We start from the raw sequence: 21,006 nt of genomic DNA, 5'->3' as shown, positions 1-21,006 counted from the left end.
GTCGGTACTTGTTTAGAACTGAAGACCGCAGTCTTATCCAGTCCAGTATTGCATATCAGTCATAAAAACATATAAAGTTTGATCTTTGACGACGTGAATCAATGTTATTTCTTTCTTGTTTATCAGTTATATTACTGATAGTCCAAATTACCGGAGGCCCAAAGAACTTGTCCCAAGGACTTATAAGATATGTCCTAAGACGGGAATAAGGACTGTCACAGTACCTAGCAAGGCCGAGATATATGTAAACAGAAGTAGGTAATCGTATTGAATTGTGTTTGGTTCCACGTAATTTCATATCTCTGAATGTTTAATATTGCTTATGTGTGATTTTAGAATTTCAATTGAAAAAAAATTTTTTAACTCCTTTGTGTGTCACAACTTTTCCTCAAAAAAAAAAATACCACAAAACAGTTGATAGGAGTGAGTTAATTCCTCTTTTCCAGACTGGAATTATTATTTTATTCCAATAGATAGAACGAAGGAGGTAATATACCTCTAGAGACGTAGATAAAAACTTCTTCCCGATGTATGTAAAAAAAAGAATAATCATTGTAGTTTGACCCCTGCCTAGCACGCTCTTTCATATTTTTTATCTCTTCTTAATTTTCTCTATTTATTTAATTTCAGTGTAGAAAAATGGGCACTTTTACTCAAAAAGGTAAAAATGATATCAAAATCCTTATTCAAAATCAACTATAAAATACTCAAATCACTTGTAAATAACAAAACGTTATTATATAGTCGATATTTTTAAATACCAGGGAATCCACTAGATGGAGCACTCAATGCGTATTTTCTTTCAGGCTCGAAATATATGTAACAGCCTATGTATGTTGCTAATTTAACTATCTTTATTTACATGAAATTAAAAACAAAGTGGTATTAAGATATAAGGTAAGTAAAAAAAATAACTAAACATGAGTGATGATTATTAGTTAAGTACAAATAATTTATGATTTGCTATTAACTTCATGTTCTAATATATACGTGTATGTTGTATAAATAATTTTAAAGCCATATGTATACTAATAAACTTTACGATATTCGAAATAAATATCTTAGATCTCTTTTTGAAAAAAAAGAATGAATTTTTATTTATCCTCTTTTTCCAAAAGATGTATATTGTACTCGGCTCAAAATAGAATTGTGGATGATGCATTACAATCATTCGTTTACCCATGATTAGTCTGGATTGTTTAGTAGTTTGTTATTTATGCATGATTACAACTACAGAGTAGGAAACTAAAACTCGCAGTAGCATGACTAAAATGTGCTTCTTATGAAGTCCAGAAAAGACAACTCAAAACCAATTTGTGATATGTATAAATATTATATTTAGTTATATTTCATATCAATAAATATGACCTCTTTTACAAGCAATAACAACCTCAATACGCCGGTGTATAGATTGGCAGCTCTTGACGACAAAGCCCGTATCCATAGTGAACCATTATGACATGATGGCAGCTCGGAGCGATTCTGAATTTGTATGAGAGGGGCGGCAGATATTTTTTTAAATATATTTATTAATTCTAAACAGTAGTTTATAAAACAACTGAAACATTAAACCAAAAAAGGAATGACAATTGCATGTTTAATTAATATTTGGGTATCAATCCAAAAAAAAAAAAAAACAGGAAATCCAGAGATCTAATAAATAAGTCATATCATGAAGAAATAATCTTGAGCTAGTTCTGACAAATAATTAGTGAAAAATATTCTATTAGTATGGTGTATTAGTATTTTTAATCGCTGGAGAAGGAAGTTGATGAATATTATTGCCTGAGAGGCGTAATAACGGAGGCACGAAGGAGTTCCTTGTTCTTGCGCTTTACTGCATATATTATGCAGATGAGTCACACACTCTTCCACTTATCCTTATATCGGGAAGATGTTACATGGAGCCTATTTTAGGGACTCAATCTTGCCTCAAAGTTAATCCATATGTTTTCCTCCACCATTTTAAAGATCGGAGTGGTTTTTTTTACATTCGTAGAATAGATGGAATCAGGTATCCAACTGTTTATGGCAAAAATAGCAATTTTTCTCTTTAGAATCTTCTTGTGACTTGTTTTTGTAAAAACACAGGACGTTCCTCATCAATACTTCAACCATTTTTGACTTGTAATGGTGATGGGATTCTTCAAAATGATGTTTACATCTTCATGTTCTATGCCATCGCTAGTACCAAGCCGTTCGAAACTTCGCTTTTCCGATAGATGAAGGGCCCTTCTCCACGACTTATACTAACACTTGAAGCTTACTTAATTACTTTGTTTGGAATTACTTCTAAGTGTATGAATACAGGGATCGGAAGACCAAGATAATTAATTGCAAAGACTATGAAGTTGACGAAAGGGCTGGATGAGAGCAACATGAAGACAGGCCAGAAGTTTACAACTACCTGCTTCAATAATTTGGAGTCTCAAAAGAGTTCTGAGTGATTGAGGAAAAAGGGAGTGGTTAAAAAATCGAAGGATAATACAAAATATGTCTGTACAAAAATAATAAAAAACTTTTTTTTCAACACTGTCAACAAAGGTTGAATAGAAAAGATAATAATATTTAAAGAAAAGAAAATGAACACCCAGACAAAATTCCTTAGAGAATAACAAAAATCAAAACTAATGCAGTGACATTAATATTTTTCCCTGATTTCTTAATATTTTCTTTATATGCAGTTATAAAATAGTTATATTAAAAGTTTTTACTAAATTTTCACACACAGACTTATGTTGATGAGTTCTTCTTTTTTTCAAAAGTCAATAATTAATGTGTTGTTGTTTTTTCACAGTAATATCGTATACAAGCATATGCTTGGACGTATCTTTGTTTATGTTTGTTCCATAGCTTCGTTAGTAAACGTACTTTTTATAACGTAGTTATTCAACTAAGTAAAAATAAATCCCCAAAATTATAAGTATTATTTTTCATAGTAAACAGTGTTACGATTATAATAATTACGTACTTTAAATGTGTTACATTATTTTAACTATTCTATTCATTATGTACTCAGAAATTTCAACTAGTATCCTTCTTTTTTTTTTAAATATGCATTGAGTTATGCTAATTTTAGGAATCAAGTTAGTACCCATCATCATTGATGAGGTTGAATGTTTTATATAAAATAATAGCTACAATTTTACATTTTTGTTGCAATCATTGTAAGCCAGAGTTTTCACATTAAAAAAAGAGGAATCCAATAAATCAAAAGGAAATACTTTTAAGCCATACAGTCAATTAACATCACTAAACCTGATTAAAAAATTCTAAATATACAAATAAATCCTAAAAATAGCATTTTTAAGATTAATAAATAATTTATTATAATCTGACTGAATGTTTCAAAAGGATTCTGAGAAATATCGACGATAAAATGTAGATTTAAAGAAATAACATGCATTTATATAAATCTCTGGGTTTATCAAGTCCCATTTCACTAACAGAGGATTGAAATAAGTTGATAAGCATGGTCTTGCTACGTTTATATACATGGGTTAAAATAAAAATATTTCATAGTACCTTTCGTTGTAAATGAAATGTAATATTTAACTCTAATTAATATTTATCTTTAAAATTAAATCTCTCAATTGGAAATTATATGTAATATTTACATTGACACAATACGAAGGAATTGTCCTTGTTTCATCAACAGTGAAACGCCTGATGCACGGTCTTAAATAATATAATGTATTATAATGAGTAGGCTCTCATCTAATTAATATTTTAAAGGATAATATAATAAATTATTATTCCTTACTCTTCAGTTACCCATATAAAGATTAAAAGAACATGTCCCTTATTTGATAAAATTTCACGGATTCAATAAAAGAAGGGACCGAATACTGATGAAAGAAAATATTTAAAAATAAAAGATATGATGGAAAAAAGGAATAGAAAAAAAGTTCCCTATATATAATATTCCTTTTCAGGCATGTAAACGACAATATCACCAGATTCTTGGAAGATACCTTAAGGGCATTTAAGTTAATGAGATAAGTTTGTTTACCGACAATACCTGCCTCAGTAATGTTCTAGGCTGATGTGAGCTCATACTACAAAAACAACTCTATTCTTCATTCTCAAGAGCCTCAAGGTCAGTTCAACCGTGAATTTGGATACGATGAGGAACAAAGTACTCAATTCACAACACTGATAGATTTCATCCGTTTTTCAACAGAATGATGCAACTTCCACCTTAGCAAAGAAGATCCAAACCTGGTATGAGAAGTCGTTTCTTCATTTTTGGTCAAAGAAAATATAACCACTTTCCTCTCTAGTTCACAATGTCATGAACTTTAACGATTACCTCGATCTGAAGAAAAATTTTGAAACTAAAAACTTCAAGAGGAGCGAAACATCGAGGTTGATCCATCCGATCTTGACCCAGAGGTAATTCGTAAATCATGAATGGTGGTGCATCGACGTTTAACAGTTTTCATAGGGTACAAAAATTACAATAACTTTGGCAGTTCTCAAAAATTAAATTTTTAGCAAAAATTTCCAAACTTCACAAAAAAATTAAATTTTTAGGAAATGAAATTCCAAAATCCACAGCAATTTTCAGTGATCTCTCCGAAGTTATTTTTGGTGATAGCTTTATGGAGATGTGCGCTAATTATAAACAGTAAAGCTAAGTTTTTATTTACGTGTCATCATACACGTTTTCACAAGCAATTTTTTTTTTTATATGGCTATATTTTTCAGGATATGATGACTACTATACTTATGTGTACCCCTCCTCCTAATGGGCAAGTAATTAGGCCAAACTGCTGCTGACCTTCCCTTTACTGTTTCTCCCTCCCCTGTTTTTGTGCGATTTTGTCTCCCCAATAAGATTTGTCTGGCCTCCCAGCATTTAAACCTTGAAGCCCAATTTATTTTTTAATAAGTTAGGTCCAAGACCTCTCTCCACTTTTTTTTTTTTTTGTACACCTCTAAGTTGCCCTCTTTATTTATGGTTGTCTGTGAAGAGTTGCACTGTTGTGCACCCAATAAGTTCACGTTCGGGCTATCTATAGTATCTCCTCATGAAATTTGAAAACTACAATGCTTCTCTGATAGCACATACCATCATATAAGTGTTGTGTTGATTTGTCAACAAATCTTGAATAACCTCATCACACAGTTTGATTAGTGGTGGGTCTATAGAGAGTCAAGGAAAGTTTGGATTGATATCCAAACCAGTTACCAAGTCTAGCAGCTTTTCTATTTTTCCAGATAATCTGTTATTAGACAGAATTAAGCCATCAAGCTCATGAATTGTGCCGCGTAAGAATAGTGCATTAGTATGCGGACTACACTCAAAACAGACCAGTTTTCTCTCATACTGCATTTCAAGTTTCCACATAACTCCAGTATTTTCAGTAATGCTCACATTTGTTGAGTCCCCTCCGATGGTTATGACTGTTTTATCAAAACCCTTCTCCGTGAAACATCGAAATATAAACTATGCAATTTGTGCAGCGTGAGATTCTTCCTTATTTGCTTTATCTGGTTTGAGGTGGAACAAGTTATTATTCTCAGGCTAACTACCAACATTATAGTACTCTTGCTTGATCTCACCCATAAATGTTCACTACTCACTGCTTCCATCACCACATTAGTCAAGTCGATTCTTCCATCACAGAGAATACAGGAGATTGGCTTCCTCTCTGTAAATATCTTATGAACGTCGTCTCTCATCTTTTTCATGAACTTCTCTTGTGGTATTCTAATCGTATTTTGGTCAATGATTAACATTATCGTCTTATTAAAGTAATTCATGAGTCTATTTTTGGGTGTGTTAACAAGTATAAAGTCTAGGTAACTTATGTTGAAATAGGTTTTGGGTATGAATTTACAAAATATTTAAAAGATCACTTAAACTACCAATTGCACTCAATTATTACTTTCATATCTTCTCCAATTATAATATTATCGAATCGTAAACTTACTTAACTCAATGTTAAGTTATGATAATAGTTTTTTCATATTTGAACTTTTCACATCAGGAAGAATAAATTTAAATTCCTAAAAATATGAATATATGTGCATTACATAAAGAAAGCCAATACAGAAAATATAGAAATAACCCGAATATTATCTAATTTTCAGATTGAAATTGATGTAGCTTGGGGTTATCCTATCTTAGTGAAAATTACACTTTTGGATTGGAAGTCCCACTGATCACAGTAAAAACTGAAATTATAAAAAAAATATATATCTGGTTGAACGAGTGGCGCGGTGATCCAAGTTGTCGGCAAAGAAAGTACTTTTTTCCTCGTCTTTGTGAGGGATGGAAAATATATAAAGAGAGAAGAACATAAACTAAAAAGGTTCTAAGTTTTGTGACTGGTCATATTTCCTTGAAAAAACATCTAAAGAGGATGAGTTTGGTGGAGGATGACTTACGCAGATTGTGTGGAAATGAATCAGAATCTCCTGTACATCTTATAACGAGATGTGATGCCCTAGAATGCATGAGGATAAATATATGAGATTTTAGTCGAAATCTGCAATGGAACATTGGAGATGTTTTTATAGAAGTTTGTAATTTTGACAGTAATCGCAAACTGTCGTGAAATGTCATTATGTGTGTGGATTTTACTTTAACAGAGGATCTTTTTTCATTGTGGTGTGTTTATGTTTAATTTATTTTTAGTTTATGTTTTGGTTTGGGAGTGGTGATTATTTTAAGTCTTTTATATAAGTGTTCCCTTTGGGATTTATTTTATTTGTAACAATGTGATGATTGCATTTTGATATGAAATATACCTCAACTTCTTGGGTGCATGCTATACGCACCGGTTGCTGCATTAAATTGGAGTTTCCCTGACCTTGAGGCAGCTTTGTCGTCGCATATTCTCCGGTGGTAAGAATAGAAAAAAAAATATTAAGAAACTGTATAAAATAGGACAATTGGAAACTAACCAGGCAGTCCGAACGGAAGTTCAACAAGGCAAAAAAGTGACAAGAAGAGAAATCCCACATTTCTGCCGTGCCTCAAACGATCGATTGAGGCGCAGGTAATTTAAATTATTATTCCCCGGTACCTTTTTGGCAGAATGTATATAGCATAAAAATAAATACATTTGAATTATTTCCTTTTTTTACTTTTGGTCAAGATGGTTTTTATGTAGACATGCCACATTTATATTCTTTGAAGAATATTTGTCCATTTCTATCACCAAAGTACTCTTGGTATCCCTTTGCAAGTGCCACAAATTGTGCTTAAAGTAGCTAAAATTGATCGTCACAATGAAAGTTTGACAAATTGATATATTAAACTTAAAAGGGCCCATATTGGGGTCAATTTAAGTCTATTTTATTATGTAAAGATTTTAAGTAATAGAAAAAAATGTGTATCTTAACAAATCCCAGAAATGGGATTAAAAATCATATACCTGACTCTTATGTTTCTGTACAATATTGGGTTGTATGCATAAAGAAATAAAAAATTAGTACTTTCTTGGATTTATTTTTCTTTTTATGTTGTCGACCCACTTATATTAGATATTTTAAATAAATTGATTTTATAGAATGTGTAAAAAGAAGCATTTTCTCAGCATTAACTTTTTTTTTCACAACATTTTATAGTCAGTCATAACACATAATTAAAAACAAACAAAAACGATTATTGCTTTTTCTACTTTCCTTTGATGTATATAAATTCAAAAGTTTTAATTTGAATTTATTTTAATTTTATTAGAAATATTTAGTTTATATATAAAACTTCCAAATGTAAGAAAAATAGCAACCCCTTAGTAACAATTAAAGAGTATGTTTATATTTAAGCAAACAACAGTAATTTTTGTATGGCAAATAGGTTGCGTGTGAGAAAAATAAATGTATGTGTGATCATTTTATTTCCATATTTATTTATCTTATTTTGACATGAGTCGATTATTACTCTTATTTTTAAAAGAAACAACAAACATTTGGGACTTGGATAGTTTATAAAAGATGAAGGATTAGGGATGCGAGTGGAAAGATCAAAACGTCTTGATTGTTTATAAATGTTGGAATTTATGATGGAAAATTTATAAATATATATTGAAAAAACTATTTACGCTGTATACATGTAGAGATAGAACGGGTCTTTGACCTGAATCTGAAGTACCCGAGTAATAAGTGAGCTGGTATTATCTGAAAAGATCCGATAATCAAACCATCTTTGAGTTCTCCAACTTTTTCTGAGCCAAAAAAAGATCTGTGAGATTTTCCTAATATATAAACAATTATTATATTCCCTAACTGGAATGGGCACTCGGTGAAAGGGTCAAAACTTCTCCAAAAATCAAATTTATTTATGTTTCTCAATTTGTTTCAATGCTATGGTCGATTATACAATTTTTTACATTTTGTTTTCCATCGACTTCTAAAAATTTAATGGTTTCTTACTCACACCAAAAACAATCTTTGTACCAATAAACAAACTAACAAAAAAACAAAGGCAAAAATATAACTTTAGTTCCACTTTGTTAGGGGAAGTAATACAGATAGGACGTGTCTTGGACCAGGATCCATAGAACGTAGGTAATGTATAAGTAAAGTTGTTTATCTTAAAAGATGTGAAGGATTTTCCGGATCTTAAAAAGCATATTCCTTAATCACAAAAAATACGGATCTTGGATCCAGATTAAAAGTACTCGGGAACAATTAGGGTAAATATTTATTTTCCGTGATTCAAACAGACTTCGGGTACTCGAACTCATACGGATCGTGAAAAAAAGCTAAGGAATTTTCCAAATGTAAAAAAGAAGATTATATTCTCTTATAATTATAGAACAGGTATTGGATCCGAAGTACCTTGTTACGGTAAAAGTATACTTGTATTATCCAACGCCCGAACCGGTTTATGATAATTGAAATTTATGGATCTTAAAAATAATCCAATTTTGTATCTGTGGAGACTTTTATTATCCTAAAATAATTCAAGACCGAACTGGCTTTTGGTTGTCAAACTTTTAGAGATCTTAAAAAGATCCAACAGATTTTTTGAATCTTTAAAGACTTATAATATTCCTTAATAAAGATAAGACGGGTTTTTGGATGCCAGATCCTAAGTACTCGAGTACAGTATAGACTTAATTCGTATTATCTAAGATCCGAACCGCCTTTGGATACTCGAATTTTACGGATCTTAAAAAATATTCAATGATATTCTAGATATTTTAGTATTCCTTAATTTAGATAGTATGGGTCTTAGACCCGGATTCGAACTACTCGGGACGGTAAAGGTAAATTTGTAATCTCCGGGTTTCGAACAGGTTTCGGTTACCGAAACCTTTTAAGAGGCATAAAAAATATCCTAGGTATTTCTTGGATCTTAAAAAGCTTAATGTATTGTTTAGTAATAGAAACTCATCCCTTTTGTATCTTGTTCTTGAAAAAGTTTAATAATATTAATTGCTGAATAAATACAAAATCCATTATTAATAGAGTCAAAATATTTATATACAAATTTTTAGAAATATAAAGTATTTTTTATCTTCTAATGCCTTATTTATAATTTTTTTTTTTTCTTTTTTTCCTTTGACTTCATTTTGAAGTACTTTTTTGTACACTGGAACTTTGACCGGATGGAGGGTAACGGTTTTTGATGGCACAGAAAAAAAAAAAAAAGTCATTACCAACACCTAAACACATCTCGTGATTCATTATAACCTTGAATTTGGTCAGCTTTACAAAATAACGAACACTTAGACTGTGATATGAAAAAACGAAGAGTAATAATAAGGATTTTTTGTTGATAGTTTCTATATTATTAAAGCAAATTTTGTTTGTTTGTTATAACCTATTAACTCTAGGCAATGACTTGTACTAACACTTATGAATGATGTTATCTCAATCATTACATTATTGACACTTAAGTGTAGTACACAGAAAATTACTTATTCGTTTGAATCTCTTTACTTATGTAATTTTATTTTGAATGTGTTCGCTCAAGATAAGAAATATACTTAGATAGATAAGTAAAACAAAACTCATACCTACGTACAAAATATGAAGTAAATGTAATACAAGAAGTGGACTTTAGTTACACTTTAATTAGTTATGTTATGTTGCGGATAAGTATCAAGAAAATATATATTTTTTTTTTTGTGGCTTATTTTTTTTCTTGTAGATATATGATTTTTTTAGTTATCATTGTATTGTAAAGCTCTTTTCTGGAATATCCAATTCAAAAATCAACTCAAAAATTAATGCAAAAAGTATTTTACAACAATTGTGTGACCCGTCAACACAAAACCAATCTTTGATTTAGTTTTAAATTATCTGTGGGTTACAGTTGTATTCTTATACGAATTATCGTCAATTTTAACAACAAATTATTGTTACAAAGCCTTTGAAAGGGCCGGAAGCTGCACAAAAAGCAGCCAAACGGGATCTTTACAACGAAAAAAAGACATTGAGGCTCTGAGAAAACAGAGAAAAAAATTTATGTAGTTATTTTCTAAAAAAAGAAGGTAATTTGATCAAATTGTGCAGCTGAGTATTCTTTTTAAATTTTTTCAACGAAAAAAAATCAATCCGGGTGACGCCCCTGAACAGGGCTGTTGGACTGACCTTTTTTTAAGCAATTTGTCATTGAAAAATTAAATTTGGCCTTAATTTGAAATAAACCCATTTTTGATGCAATTTAATTTAATAGTTTCTGTGAGCCATTAACAATTTTCAAGTGGCAATGAGACCCACTATACTTAAACGTTGAATATCCTTGTTTTCATCTAAAGGGTATTCTGTTGGATATTTTGACCCATCCAAAGAAGTTCACTTAAATTAGCTAAAAATATTTTCACAATAAAGAATGAGAAATGTATACATTTTATTGATTTGAAGGAGACCATATCGGAGTCAATATAAGTCTCTTAAAACAAAGAAAGTTTCCAAACTATAGGGTAAATTCTTGAGTACTTTAACTCATCCCACAAATTGCACTTAAAGTAGGCAAAACTTCTCGTCACAATAAAAGAATGAGAAATGGAAAGATTTTATGGTCAATATGAGCCTTTTTCGATCAAAGAAAGTTTCTTATCTATAGGTTAAACTTTTTGTATCTTATTAATACCACAAATGGTACGTAAAGCAGCCATAATTTGATCTTTACATTATAAGAACAACAAATACATATATTTTATGTATTTGAAAGGGGCATATCGGTGCCAATATAAGTATTTTAAATCAAATAAAGGTAAGTGCGATTGATTTAGCCTTCTTTGAAGGAATTAACTTATTTTTGTGGAGCCCAAAAAGAATTATGGCCCAGATGTGGTTTGGCAAGATGTTTATATATCCTTCTAAGTTCCATGCAGCAAACTTCATTGATTTCAGCAAAAACAGACATTCAGCAAAACCATGAACAATTGAGTTGAACACCTTTTTTGGGGTTTGGGTTACTTACTTTGCAAAAAAAAAGTTAAGCTTCAGGGGACCAAAGATAGCATGGAGTTAAGAGGCATACTTATTGGACCTGCGTCAAGATGCATGGCTTTAGGTTTGAAAATCCCTAAGTACAATACATTGAGGTTTGATTAAGCAGTAGATATTGCACTGTATTTTCTGAAGAACTTTATAAATATATTAAAATTTTAAATCGTTTTATCAAGATATTCAATAGACATAAAAATAGGACAATCCTAGGTACTTAGTTTTAGATTTCTGAATTTTTGGGTATTGACGGTTTGTTTTTGGGGTTTGTATTAATCTCATATTTTTATTGTATATTTATTGTATAGCTTTTGTAACTAAAGAGGTCTTTGACCTTGGGAGCTAACTTTAAACTACAATGTCTATATATATTGTTACAAAATGTAATTACACAAAATATATGAAGTATATTAATAATATATGACATGTTTTAAAATAAAAACCTTTTTCTAAAAAAAAAAGACCCTGTAATTGACACAAATATATCTATGAAATATTGGGCTGTATGTATATATGTTGTACATACTTTTATTGCTTTTTCTGATTTTTTGTTCAAGATTGTTTTTATATTGACGCAGTAATTGTATAAATTATACATAATATTAAATTATAAACAAATTTAAAAAACTTTCCATAACATTGTTTTTTCTTTATGAATTATAATCTCTTTAAAACTACTAAAGGGAAAAATCATTATCACAGGATATATTACCGCAATATACAAGTAATTATTTTTTGAATATACGTATTTAGAAAATAACATTTTCCATCATTAATATTGGACGAAATCTTTTATTATTAACTTTTTTTACATCTATAATTCTCAGTGTTAGCTCACTAACACAAAAATACCGTATGTATTTGTTGTCAGCTGTCGATTCCTTCGTCTCACTTAATAACGTTATGGCTATTTCATAATTTATTCTTTTTGAAATATAAACAAAGTAATTAGTTAATTTATACTTATGCTCCGTTTTCAATAGGACATTAATACAATTTCTTGTTGATTCCATGTCGTATATATAATTTATTTATTGACCATTTCATTCATTGTATCAAGAAATTTTGGCTATCATACACAAATAATAAAGTATGGCCACAATTTTAATGAAATATGAGTAATCAATATTATAACACAGTATCGAATGAAATACTAAGGTAGGTGTTTAATATTAGAAAATATATATGTATGCTATTCGTTTTATGAATTGTGGAGAAATAATGATAGTCTGGGAGTGTTTATGAGATAGTTAGCAATTAGGGCGATTGCCTTATTTGACTAACTACCAGAAGATATCTTGCTTTTTTTCTGTTTATTTTTAGAAGAAAGGTTGTGTTATATAATAAAAGTAACAACTGTTATTATATTAACCAAAGAGTTTGATTTTAGACAAGGGTAGGTTATTTCTTTGGTTGCAACCCGTATAGGGTTTATATTTTCCAGAGTTGTTATCATTACAAAGGGGAACACTCATTTTGTACAAATGAATTGTGGGCAAAAAAAAAGGAATGTACCTTTAAGCACAGAATCCAAAACTGATCTCAGTTTTCTCTCAGTCATCTGAACTCTGAAATATCTAGGATTATAGTAATTTGGAGCTATTATCGTTCAGAGTCATTTTTTACCCTTAAAACCATCCCCAAATTAAAAGTAAAATTAATAAAACTTATGTCAAAGTGTTTTTATTGATTCTGTATCTTCTTCTAAACTCGATATATTTCCATTCTTAGGTTGAAAAATTATGGAAAACGACACTCTTCTTTAGACTCTTATAACTTTATTTATAATACATACGTAGTGATGAAGGTATCATGGGTTAATTTATGAAAAATATATATGTAAATTAAAAAATATGCATCTTGAAAGATTTTAGAGGAAGGAAAAATGACTATGAACGGTAATAATCTGAAATTACTATAATCCCGCATATTTTAAATTCAGATGACTGAGAGAAAATCTGAGATCAGTTTTGGATTCTGTGCTCATACATAAATTTATTTTTTATGCTTGAGGGGGGAATATTATGAGGAATAGACAGTCACTCTGAGTATTGTTTGGAGATTTGTATATGTAAGTTTTTATTGGACTAATTATTTATTAGAGTATTTATTACTCCAATATTGATCCTCAATTCTACTCCTGAGTCCAAGAATTACTAACACTTAAAACTCCAGAGCAAACTCGGATTGTTAATCTGCCTCTTTCGTGAGAAAACGAACTAAATATTAGATAATAATTAGAAATTCTGTTTTCAAGAATTAAATAACATTGGTAGCGGTTTTGGAAAATATACTTGGGGTAAAAAAAACAGGGGAGCTAAAAACTACAATCAGTTTGTATCAATGATTATTGCATTGGGTTTATTTTGTTGGAGGGAAGGGGGGATATAATATTATAGGTCGGGGTGTATAAAATATGTTTTGTCGGTATGTAAAATAAAAGAAACCGAAATGGAACAGAGTCATCGGAGAGTTTGAAGAAATTTTAGGAGAAGAGCAGCTTAGCTGTCATTATGTTTTATTATATCAGCAGCAGGAAATATATGTAGGGGTTATACGGATGTTGATTCTCAATTATATTCCTAGCCCAGCAAGGACTTACAATGGTTGATTGTTTGGCTATGTCTTTCGATGGGTGCACACACTATATAGTTCAATATTTGAATGTCCTCTCCTCATTAATAAAAGAATAATGATAACAGATTTTTGAAAAAAAATAAAGGATATTATGAGCCCACGAGTACTTTAGTCTCTACAACGCTACTTGACTAAGCTTTAGCTACTCACGCCTTGTTGCAAAACATCATCTAAAGTAGTGATGAGGCGATTAATCGGAAATGGAGAATCCGGTATTTTCTCTGGTATCAGAATCGGTATCAGAAACTAATGTGTAATTTGCGATTCCGATTATTATTTAATACTGCTATTTCAATTTATTACTATTCTAGGTTATGAAAATAATAGCCACCCTCCTCAAATTAAAGAATTTGGGCTTTTTACTAGAAAATTTAATATTTGATTTTTTTTGTCAAATTAATTTAATATTTGCAATTTAATTTAGTTTTACGAATTTTTATCTGAAAAATGTAATATTAGAAATTAAACTTTTTTGAGACTAGTTGGAGGTTTTTTGAATTTTTTTCCAATAATTTTTTTGTGAATGTGTGTGGATTTTTGAAAAAATATAAATATCAAATTTATATTGAAATTTGAAATATCAAATTTATATTGAAATTTGAAATATCAAATTTATATTGAAATTTGAAATCTCAAATTTGAAATTTAATTTCTTAAAAATTTTATTTATCAAATATTTAAAAAAAAAAGAAGGAAATTAAATGTTACACGCCCCATTATTTATTTTTTTTTTCAATTATTACTTGTATATAATAATAATAATTTTTGGTTTTTTTTTCAAAAAAAATCTAAAAACCAAGTTCCCCTAAAATATAATCTTTTGGACGCCATTGATTGCAAAATCGTATTTTTTTAAATATTATGTAAAATATTAAAGAAGTGGCATCGACATTGGGAATTTTTACTACAATCGCATCGAAATCGGCATTGGGATTTTTTTGCAATCGTCCCATCACTAATCTAAAGTAACATTATTTTAAATTATATACTGTAGTTTTTTTTTTGTTTTTTTAATATGAAGCTAAATGCAAGATGCCTGTGAGATTTCATTAGTATGACTATATTGCTATTTCATAGCTCAAAAATGCTGACAGTGATTACAGACATTACATATATCATTTTGTAATCGCTAGATGGATCCTAATTTTGATCAATATTACTTAAAGACTTTTTAACGATAAATATGTGTAGGCGAAATATCATATCTTTCACTCAAATCAGTCTAGTTGAAGTAACTTTCTTAACACTCAAATTTTATCTCCTAGCCTCATAATGAAAGGATCTAATTTTACAAATGGAACATTCTTTTAGATTAAAAGATGCAAGAGTGTATCTTATTAGAAATATCCAAGAGTGTACGTATAAAAAAAGAAGGAAAAAAGGGGGTTGTATTCACTATGGAAAGTTACCACACTGGATCAACTATAGTATCAGCTGATATTCCATACGATGGGCTTTCTAGGGAATGTTGCTTTACGGCCGTAACTTAGAATGGGTGCGCGCAGAATGCTTATAGATGAACCAGGGTAATAGTATTTTGCGTGCAAAACACCAATTTGGAGATCACGGAGTTCAACAACATCCCTTACAACACCGTTAAGGACTTTTAAACGAGATTGTATAAAGTATGATTGTAATTCTAATGACGTCATGCCCCCACTTACGCCCTCCAGTCTGGCTTAGAATAGAAATAGAAACAGAAACTAACTCTAGAGCGCTCACTGACTGTGCTTAACCTTCACCCGTAATATTATATATGTATCTCTGATGTGTAACAAAGAATTTGCAGACATCGAAGATAATGAATGTATTTATCAAAATTATGACATTTTGCAATTTAATAAATGGTGTGTATATTAAATCTCAATCAATCAAAGGTTTGTTCTTAATATTGAATTAGTAATTGTGAATATTTCGAAAATAGGTTATTTATGATTGCAATAAATAAAAACGTAGAATCTTTTCTTATATCATTCCAATTAGATGCTCAATTATCTTTATATCAAATCAAAATCTCTATACTTACACAATACATGCATCACGTTATAAATTTAAAAATCAACTAAAATTGATTTACATAAAGATGATTCATTGAATATCAATTGAGTTACAGGTATATATAAATATTTAGGCTTGAATATATTCTTTATAGTTTTGTTTTCTGTTTTTTTTTTTTTTTTGTGAGTGTTCTGCTTTTCAATTGAATTGAAAAAGAGTTTGGAGTAATATAAAAAAAAACAATTTATTTTAAGTAATAAAATTTATATTCTTTTGTGATTCTACCATACAGCACTTTCCCTTATATCATAAACTGCATTAAAATCGAAGGCAACACCATCTTGGAGGCTCATATGCAGAGTAAGTATTTTAGTTCCAAAACAAGTGTACACATCAATATCTATGTTTATGAAGTTGTGCTTATTAGATTCAACCCATATAAGTTAATACTAAATCCTTGAGATGTCCTCTGAACGAGACCTCCGTGTGGATATTATTGTGAGCATCCGTGTCGGGCACCCACCCAAGTTGTAGATTGTTGAGCCTACAAAGCTACCATCATCCAAGGTTAATAGAAATACAAGGCTTATCATCATGTAACCAGGCATGCCAGAATTTTCTATTTGGTGTACCGTACTGACTGCTGGGCATGACAGACAACTTTTTACGATATATGATTAATAGTAACAGTTGATGTCAGTATTAAAAACAGTGGGGGGAAGTCAAACATCAGTCGAAAAAGCGTTACGGTATAACCTTGTTTTAACCCTACCAATCAACTGTTTACAATGTGGCTAAGGATTTCAAGGAGTCTGTTGAGGCGGGAAAACCTGCAAAGATGACTCATGGTCGTTTTGGGCTAATAATAAATTAATGGAATACACGGTTAAAATGTATGGACATGTACCTTCCTAGCTCGCTGGAAGCTGGATGAGTGGGGAGTCCGATAAACATGCACATATTAACATTGTTGACACCTTGCGGGCTTCCATTCACGAGGCAGAATGTCCTACTTGGACAAAGAGTTCCTCATCAATGCTATGCCAGTTTTAGAACCAGGTTGGAGACTGTGGTTGAAGCTAGAGGTGATGCGTTTGTGTAATAAACCACTACATGTTAGAGCAAAAGATTTGTTAAATTCTGACTTTATTTAGGGAAATAAATTGTTATATACATTATCTTTAAATATCTTCTGTATTTAACACAGGGTATTTTTCTGTTTTTTTTGTTTGTTTGCTTGATTAATGGAAGAAGATTGATTTTGAATATCGATTGTATATAGCTATAGCTCAGCACAATAGGCATCGATATCATAGGGGTCATTGGCGTATGAGGAACTAATTAAAGTTTTAGCAAATAAACATTTTTTGCCTTGGCAAAAAAGATTAAAATGGCAAAAATTTCGAGAATTTTTTTTCAATTTGTATTTAATAAAAAAAAAGTTATTTGGTCAAATTGTATCTCTTCCGAATAAATTAAATCCTTTTTTTTTTTCCAAAAAGTATTGTTTTTAGTCTAATTTTGCACTCATAAAAAAGTATCCTTCGCCTTTAAATGACTTAGACGGGGTTGCCGATTTTTGAGGGGAGGCATATAAGTGGTGCTTATTCCACATCCAAAACAAACAAAAATGTTTTGAATATAAATTTATTTTTAATGATTTTAAACAACTCTTCAATTCTATGCATATGGCCGATTACATGATTAAAAAAACGATCTGAAATCGGTAAAGGCCTCAAATCGTACAAGTTAAGTTATACTGCACCCAAGTACTTTGGCTGCGGATACAAGATCCTAGTCTATATTTGTAGTCTGAGACAGTGATGTAACTCCAAATGCAATAAGAAGCCCATATCCTCCCAACTTAATTATAAATACATATAAGAATGGTTAAACTCTATTTTACAAGAATTGATATCACATCCTAATTTTTTTATCATTGTAATGGTCCAAACCTGTGTCTACAGAAATTTGTCAAAATAATTACTTTAATGTTGAGAAAATTATTTTCAAAACAAATATTTTCATTATGGGTATTTTTAACATTCATTAAAAGATTTCAAAAAAAGATAACTTTATATTTTATTGCAAGCTTATGAACCCCAATAAATATATTGGTTGCGGCCCTGGTCCAATCTTAGATATACATAGAACTGGTTATGGAACTGACCTGAGATAAGAACTTGATTTTTTTTTTATGGACGATTTAAGCCCCCATGTTTGTCCGTCCTACTATTTCTTAATCAAAAAGAAAGAAGGTTTTGTATTCTGATAAAGTTTGGATGTTAGTGCTTCCAATACAGCTGAGTGCCATACTTTTGGCATCATGCCAAAATGCTCCTTACTTATTATTCTTCCAATTGTTACAATTAGTGGTGTGTCATAAAAAAACCATTTTAAACATAAATCAAGAAAAAGAGAAAATCCCAATTTAAATTTGTATTTGATATATTGTATATGTAATATACAGACCAATATTTATACGTACTTTTCCACTTAATTACAGGCTTATTACTCAAATATTGGGATGCAATAAAATATTCCAGGGTTTTATCCGTAGTTTTAAACCTTTATTTGATTTTAGAGACATATATTGCTCAAATATGGGACCTTTCAAATATAATCTATTATTTTATCATTCATCTATTTTAACGATTAACTTTGACCTCTTAGAGAGGGCAATTTGCAGGTCATCCAAAGGGTAATAAAAATATTTTCTTAATAGAAATTGAAGATAATTTAGGAAATACTATTTTTTCATAGAAAAAACTTTCTAACATGCTTTTGAGATGACGGATCACATGTACTCTTACTATATTTGTAATACTTGTTAAATTTATTTTTTTATTTTTCTTATTGTAAAAAAAACTATTTTCAGTCTAAATATGTACAAACAAAAAATACAATTTTTTCTGCTCTTTCAAATTAAATACTATAAAAGGATTTACATCAGGGATACATGAGAGATTATGAACAAATGCATTCATTTTTATTGATAGGAATCGATAATGATGTATCTATTATCTATCCAGAAATTTCAATGCATGAAATATATATGTATTTTCAAAATTTTAGATCAAGAGTGAATTATTAAAATAGAATCTACCTTGTCAACTAATGAAGAATAGTGCCTTGAAATTGTAGTTAATAAGTCGACAAATGGCATTCCTCATGACGCAATAAATCACTCATACACTGCTTATTTGATTTCTTTTCTTAATGATTTTTTTGTTAGGGAATATAATAATAAAAAAAATTAACACAATATGATAAGACAAGAATCTGTATTGAAATGAAGCTGTATTTTTCGAAAATTATTTCCTTTGGTAATTTTTTCGCGCTCTTTTCTCCACTCCCCCTTTTTTTTTTGAACGTTTTATATTAAAGACGTGGGAGAGAGGTTGTTTTCTTGAGTGAGTAGGCTCTCTCCGTCAATGGAAGTCTCTTTCTAACATCTAAACGGAAATGATTTATGTTCAATGTAGGTTATTTTGAATTACATATTATGGAATTAATATTTATTAGGAATGAATAATGTTTTGAAACTGAGGAGGAGACAGTTGTAACACTATTGGTTGTAGCTAAAAAAATATGATCATAAGACAATTGGACGAAGGTCAATTTGCCGAAGGACAAGTTTTGGACATTTGGTCAGAAAATGATATTAAATTTATTGATAATATACCATTGCAAATTTTAATTCAATTTAAAATGATGGTATATAAATAGGTATTCTCATATACTATATATGGCATATATTTAAATTAATGAGTGTTCTTTTGCAGAAAAGTATATTCATAGTGATTAATGATCATTTTATAAACCTAACATAGTATTATGTTGATCGAATGTAGATCGAATCTACCGCTGACGCGTTTGTAAGCACCAAGGATACCTTCTAAAATGTTGTAATAAATCCTGATTAAAGATTGTGTAGATGAGCTGCTGCGCCTCGACGTAGGTTAAATTCTTCTGGCGCCCTTCCTTGCCCGTCAAAAAATCCTAATAATATCCCAAAATAAAGCTGGCTCTCATCTTGTGCATGTAAAATGCTGGGTACCGAGACCATTTAAACTCTACTCCTGCAAAAATCACTTATAATGTGCAGGAATACCCCGGCCTTTGGGTTGTGCACAATTGATCCCATAAAATCGTATATGTAAAATACTTCACTAGTCTAATAAATAATATAATAACGAATTCAAGAATAGTCATTATATTTCTAAGTATGTGAACTATTATTTAACACCATACATGAGCTAAAAATTGAACAAAAAAGAACAAAGTCCCTACGTAGAAGTAGATGGTGCACAACCTGTAGCAGGAGAATTGTCATAGCATATTAGTAGGGTGCTTAGAAACGCTATTTAATAAAGTTTGGAGTATATACATAATTAAAATAAAACTCAAGATTTAAGCTCTCAGTTGTCATACATTTTTAGAGAGCAAGCACTCCAACAAGTCCCACAAATTTCCAATTGTTGAGAACCCAACATTTGAGATTTTTTTTTTTTTTTTTTTGAGATGGTACAATGAGCACCATCTTGTCGCCAAAAAAATGCTCCATTTGGACCATTGGTGGCAATCCAGGGCTTGGCAAGGTCCTTGAGGACCTGAATGTAGGTGTTGGAGTTAACTTTAAGTCCATTGACAGGAAAAAAGTTATGTGATGCCACCCAAAACCATAATTAAGTCTGTAAATTTGGTTTGGGTGACTCATTCTACTTACTCCATGGTCCCAACAATCCACATTTTATTATTGTTGTTAGACAGAAAAAAAAAATATTGTGGGAGAGCTAGATAAACCCAAATTGGCGTAGAGTAAATCGCAACTTTGTTATCTTAGATGTTGTTTCTACAACATCTAATGATCAACTGCAACGTGGCAGACCTCTTTTGAAAGAATAAAGTCTAAGGATTCCATTGATGTCATTAAGTTAGAGGAGTATAAACTAC

At 30.4% G+C, this 21,006-nt stretch overlaps 1 protein-coding gene across 1 annotated transcript in view; it reads right to left on the bottom strand.

Moving 5' to 3' along the window:
- The window catches only part of LOC121124464 (uncharacterized), a 108,909-nt gene extending 89,589 nt beyond the window's left edge, over window positions 1–19,320 (bottom strand). Inside the window, exon 1 of the mRNA XM_040719618.2 lies at window positions 19,157–19,320. The gene's annotated coding sequence lies outside the window, so the exon portion shown is untranslated. The remainder of the gene's footprint in view (window positions 1–19,156) is intronic.
- Window positions 19,321–21,006: the final 1,686 nt, after the last annotated feature.

This window comes from Lepeophtheirus salmonis, chromosome 9 (genome assembly GCF_016086655.4).
Source record: "Lepeophtheirus salmonis chromosome 9, UVic_Lsal_1.4, whole genome shotgun sequence".
In the NCBI taxonomy this organism is placed as follows: Eukaryota; Metazoa; Arthropoda; class Copepoda; order Siphonostomatoida; family Caligidae; genus Lepeophtheirus; species Lepeophtheirus salmonis.
Note: the sequence above shows the minus strand (reverse complement) of the source record. Positions and strands in the feature narration are given on the sequence as shown.